This window comes from Lissotriton vulgaris, chromosome 6 (assembly GCF_964263255.1).
Source record: "Lissotriton vulgaris chromosome 6, aLisVul1.2, whole genome shotgun sequence".
NCBI classification, from domain to species: Eukaryota; Metazoa; Chordata; class Amphibia; order Caudata; family Salamandridae; genus Lissotriton; species Lissotriton vulgaris.
In genome coordinates this window covers 1,023,533,768-1,023,539,767 of record NC_141694.1, presented here as the reverse complement: position 1 = coordinate 1,023,539,767, position 6,000 = coordinate 1,023,533,768, and the positions used below count along the sequence as shown (strand labels likewise).

The 6,000-nt window shown below is 40.0% G+C and overlaps 1 protein-coding gene across 3 annotated transcripts in view; it reads left to right on the top strand.

Annotated features, from left to right (window-relative positions):
• Positions 1 to 1,967: 1,967 nt before the first annotated feature.
• LYST (lysosomal trafficking regulator) overlaps positions 1,968 to 6,000 on the top strand; it is a 4,348,576-nt gene continuing 4,344,543 nt past the window's right edge. For all 3 annotated transcript variants that reach the window (XM_086927077.1, XM_086927076.1, XM_086927078.1), the window contains exon 1: positions 1,968 to 2,223. The gene's annotated coding sequence lies outside the window, so the exon portion shown is untranslated. The remainder of the gene's footprint in view (positions 2,224 to 6,000) is intronic.

Below are 6,000 nucleotides of genomic sequence, written 5' to 3'. Positions count from 1 at the left end.
TGCATTACCATGGTCAGTCCCTGGGCGGTGCTCCACTGTAGAGTCCATCCCCTGTAGGGAAATGGACCACCTGAGCAGTTTGGGATTTTCACCCTTCATCTGATTTAGCTACAAGAGGGGCTTATGGTCTGTCTGAATTAGGAAGTGAGTTCCAAACAAGTATGGCCTCAACAGGCCCACAGCCTCAGTAAGTCGAAAACCAGTGAAGCAAAAAGCAAAAATTTGGGGTGACCATAGGATAGCAGACCCTACTCTCCTACAACAACCAAGGTGAAAGTATTGTCAACAGTTCTCGAATGTAAAATCTGATAAAAGCTTCTCTGACCGGGAACATTAGAGGTTTAACCATATACACTTGTGAAGTAAGTTCTGCATAACGTCTGTTAAGTTCGGCATTATTTTAGCATAAACATAGATTGATTATTATTATTATTGAAACCACAGAAAATCAATTAATATTTCTCCAGTTGGGCTTTAAATACTATGGGAGAATATGTTAAAATACTGTTTACTCAAAAAGTCTCAAGCTTTAATAGATGGTCTAATGCAGTTGTCTTAAATGGATTGAAAGGTCTTTTGATGACTTCAGCCCTGGGGTTTGCTCTTTGTAACCTGAATCAGTACTCTGCTGCTGTTTTGGCAACTACCAAAATTCAGGATGTGTTCCCCAATTCTGATCTCAAGAATGATTGAGATGTCCCTTTTACAATAGATTTAACACGTCTCAGTACATTTTACCTGTAATGTAATTCCTTGTCAGCTGTACCCGAGAACGCAGTCACTTCAAAAAGCAAGCAAAAGGACATACAACCAGAGTAGGCATCCCTCTCCACCCCAACCACTTTATTGATTCAGCATGTGCAGACCAGAGTAATTACACATTTTGTGTCACAAAAAGAAATTACTTCTCTCTACAATGATTTATGGGTATTTGTATCCCCCCTAAGTGTACCGTTTGTGGCTCTGTGTGTGTGTGGCTCTGTCTGTGTGGCTGTGGCTCTGTGTGTGTGGCTGTGTGTATGTGGCTGTGTGCGTGTGGCTGTGTACGTGTGGCTGTGTGCATGTGGCTGTGTGCGTGTGGCTGTGTGTGTGTGGCTGGCTGTGTGTGGCTGGCTGTGTGTGTGTGGCTGGCTGTGTGTGTGTGGATGTGTGTGTGGCTGGCTGTGTGTGTGTGGCTGGCTGGCTGTGTGTGTGATGTGGCTGGCTGTGTGTGTGGCTGGCTGTGTGTGGGGCTGGCTGTGTGTGGGGCTCTGTGTCCGCGCATACGCTCTACTACTCTCTAATGCTCACCTATTGCCATTGTAAATGACAATACCATTTATTTATGTTTTTAAAAAAAATGAAAAAAAATGTCATGAGCAATGCCAATAGCTCTACCTTTAATAATGCGGAGACCATTGCATTGTAAATGCTTGTTTTTTTAATTATCAATGTAATGAGGATCAAAGAGGTCATGAAAGAGATAAAACTGTATCACAGTTTCAAAGCTGTTCCAAATAGCCCCCCCCCCCCCGGAATGCTTTTGGCCCAGTGCCCCCAAAATCCTTCAAATGTCTCTGAGCAGTATGAACTTGGGACTGCGCCACCTCACAACCCGAGCCCTTTAACTCAGCGTAGTTACGTCACCGCAAGCGATACCATTAATACCCGACACAATAGAGTAAATATTATGCAGAACCACCCCTAATCTGGGGGGGTGTGAACGAGTAGGTTACCACATAAATCAACATAAGTATCATGTCGTATGACCATTAATCACTCACAGCCCCCGAGATCAGCCCTAGTCCGCGCTGACGCTGCCCCTCCCCCTACACTTCCCCCGGCCTCCCCTTCTCTTCTGCTCCAGAATGATCAGACTAACAGCAGCAGTTCTCTTGCCTGGACCCAAGAAAGCTCGTAGTACCCTGGTCCGTGACTCAAGTATGTGCGGATTGGTTTAGGGATCACCAGTGCTCCAATCCGGCGTCACTTTACAAATTTACCATTGTCTCTCGATTGAGATAGGTTCTTCTGCGAGCCGGAAGTGCTGAAATTACGGACAAAATAGTATCCGGTTAAGGATCAGTAACAAACAGTGGATATTAGTTTAAACTTTCAGTCGGCCCGCGTATCTAGAATTGTTCGTGGTTGCTGGGACTGTAGGCAATTCGAAGGCTCCTCCTTGGCGACTATATGAGGCCGCGCAGCTGTACAAAGAAGCCTAGGCGTCGGAACAAACGTGGGGTAGGTCTGAAGTTCTTCGTAACTGTAGATAAACACGTTTTGAGACACCACTGTTGTAGTTGCTATAATTTGGTAGTTAAGTTGACACAGTTCAAGCTTGAAAACCGCCTAAACAAATTACTATTCTGTCTGAATCGCAGGGTACATGTCGGACCCCTATGCTTTCTTCGCCAGGATACGATTGCCAGTCCTCATACATTTCTTATTGTATTATCATGACAAATTCCTTTGACGTTTCTGTGCAACCCTTACATTACTTCATCCCATATAATAGTTTCCACAAACCACTTTAATCCGTGGTGAGCAGCTCTTTCTTTCGAAAGACAGAGCATGTTTGCAAACGCCAAGAAAACAAGCATTGAAAATGCAATAGGTCTCGCCTTTAAGTTAAAGACATTTGCTTTGCTAATGGTATTGTATAGCAAAGCACATGGCTTTAACTTAATGAAAGGCGAAACCTAATGCATTTTTAATGATTGTTTAAACTGGTTTTCTTTCGTCTCTTTATCATCTTTTATTTTTTGTACTGTTGTTTTCTCATCTTGTTTTCCTTCTCTCTCTGTTTAATACAGTTCACTCCCCATCTGTCCATTTCCTCCCTTTTTTTGTTCTCTTTGCGCCATTTTTAATTCTTTGTGTCTTTTTTACTGTTCTCTCCCCATCTTTTTTTGTTCTGCTCTTCTCGCTGGCCACGCTGTGAATTATTTTTCTGCCTTCTCTCTTTCGGAGCTATTATTTCATGCTCTGTATGTTTAGTGCTTTAATTGGAAATATATAAGTGGTGGTTCAAACAAAGTTGAGAAACCTTAGACAGCACTCCTGTGGGCAAGTAATTATAACAATTAGGGCATAAGTTATAGGCCCTCAATGAATCAGACTCTATTAGTTATAGAGTAAACAAAGAAAACACATGACAAGGTAGCATTCAAATGGAAATTGTCCAAGCACAAAGTTTCAAGATATAGTCCACTTATTTTTGTTTTCTTCAATCTTTATTCTTTAGATTCCATAAAACAGATATTCCCAGCAAGATTAGAAATCACCAACACGTGTTTCGTCCTACACAAGGACTTTTTCAAGGCTGGAAAAGATTACAAACAATATAATAACAAATTTTGAAATATACATATATACAATGTAATGACAAGTTAAAAAAAGACATGTATACAAAAGTGTTTTATACAAACTAACATTGCCCCAACTTTAAGTAACTCAATACTACATAGAATGTAAACTTAAGTTTAGTAAGACATAGTCTTACATGGTGGCAAGTCAGATGGTGTCAACACAAATACAATATAAGACAAAAAATTCCCAATACCAAAAATGGGATATCTTTTGTAATGAAAGGAATCCCTGAGGGGCTGGGCACATACATATAACAAATATGATCCGTTCTTTATACTTTAAAATATATATAGATGCACCCACCATGAAAAGAACGAACTGGGGTGTATGATGGGCGTCATATATAAACAAGGTGGACCGATATTGTAGAAAAGAGGATAATTATCTGAGGAGATAAGGCACAACAGAAAATCCAAATTAGGAAACCCAAACAACTGATGTGTGTGTCCAAAACAAGCATCCTGTATATTAAATCCCACAACAAGGCGGTCGCCGATAAGAATGTGTTAGAAGTAGCATGATAACTAGATTGAGAATTGTAAAGTTGGTTTCAAGAAAACAATCACATCGAGTCTAAATAGATGTGACTAAATTGTACAAGGCTAGCGTAAAAACCGTTATAGGAGATGTACAAATGCACCAAAACATGTACTGATATCAAAGAACCTATTATAGAAATATGGAGCATCCATATAACGGATGATGACATTGTCAATTAACTCACCCAATGTATGAGTAACACGGTGAGGAGTAAGGGTAGGAAGTAAGGTAAGAAAATCTTCCGGTCCGAAGTAACAGTCACAATGGTCAAATATGACCCAGCTCGTACGCTGTTGACGAGAGGAAGAAAAAAGCGGAAATATCACACAACGTGCCGCAATCATTAAGGGCTCCTATGTGTTAGTACACAGAATATGTAAGTAGAGGTCCCGGCTACTAATGGACTTAACACTAGATAGGGATAAGCCTAAAATACCATGGGGCATGATAATAAATCCCTCTCTGAGACAAGACGAGATTGGATATTCAAATATAACATGCTAGCATCAGATAAATAACAGCCTAGGTAAATTAACATCAGAAAATACATAAATAATCTAATATATTCGACACACAGGTATACTAGTGTGCCAACCTATATAGAGGGAAAGAAGACCATAATCTTAATATTAATAAGACTCACCTAGCTACACAATTATATCATCGGTGGAAGCACGTATGTAAATCTCGGGTTCTAGTAAACGAACACTCAAAGGCGGACCGGTATTGTGGCAGAGGTAAGGTTAACAACCATGATAAGTTGACAAGCTACAAGAAATAAATGACAATGATTAGGAAACCAAACTAACCAGTATGAACCAACCGGTATTACGCTAACTAATGACTCGTATACACTTACCAAGAATCAGACTGTCACATGTCCTCAACCGTGAAAGTGAAACCAACGCCACACACGTGGACCAATAGGTAAGAGGAATAGAGAAAGGACTAATGCGTACAAAGGCAGATCATTTAAGTGAGAATGGCATCCATATTGGAATATCAACATGGCAAGGAATATACACATTATCCTAGCCAGATAGTTTAGGGTTTGGCAATCAATTGCATTCTTGGACACAAACATCAGTTATGCTGAACTCCCAAAATGTATTTCGAGATGTAAATTCAGAAAATATAATATGGAATGAGATCGAACTCATAGTAAGCAGGTAAAAGTCGGCCTCAGTGAGACAGAATGAGGCTTAATATAAGTATGCATCACCAAGAAAAGGAGATAACCGGATAATAAAACTTAAGGTATGTCATCATATACAGTGCAGCAAGATGTATATAGATACATAGTTATACAGAAGAATGCACAGTTATATGAAAATGGCAGGAGTTTAAGAATACTTATAAGGAGGAATGTACAGTTATATAGACGTGACAGAAGTTTCATATACATATTAACATCTATATTTGTATCTGATGGTCCACGTGTGTGGCGTTGGTTTCACTTTAGCTGCGATTGTATAAAATGCCGCTTGTCGAGTTACTTCGTTTCGCGCTGCAGAGACCGTACGGTTGAGGACATGTGACAGTCTGATTCTTGGTAAGTGTATACGAGTCATTTGTTAGCGTAATACCGGTTGGTTCATACTGGTTAGTTTGGTTTCCTAATCATTGTCATTTATTTCTTGTAGCTTGTCAACTTATCATGGTTGTTAACCTTATCTCTGCCACAATACCGGTCCGCCTTTGAGTGTTCGTTTACTAGAACCCGAGATTTACATACGTGCTTCCACCGATGATATAATTGTGTAGATAGGTGAGTCTTATTAATATTAAGATTATGGTCTTCTTTCCCTCTATATAGGTTGGCACACTAGTATACCTGTGTGTCGAATATATTAGATTATTTATGTCTTTTCTGATGTTAATCCACCTAGGCTGTTATTTATCTGATGCTAGCATGTTATATTTGAATATCCAATCTCGTCTTGTCTCAGAGAGGGATTTATTATCATGCCCCATGGTATTTTAGGCTTATCCCTATCTAGTGTTAAGTCCATTAGTAGCCGGGACCTCTACTTACATATTCTGTGTACTAACACATAGGAGCCCTTAATGATTGCGGCACGTTGTGTGATATTTCCGCTTTTTTCTTCC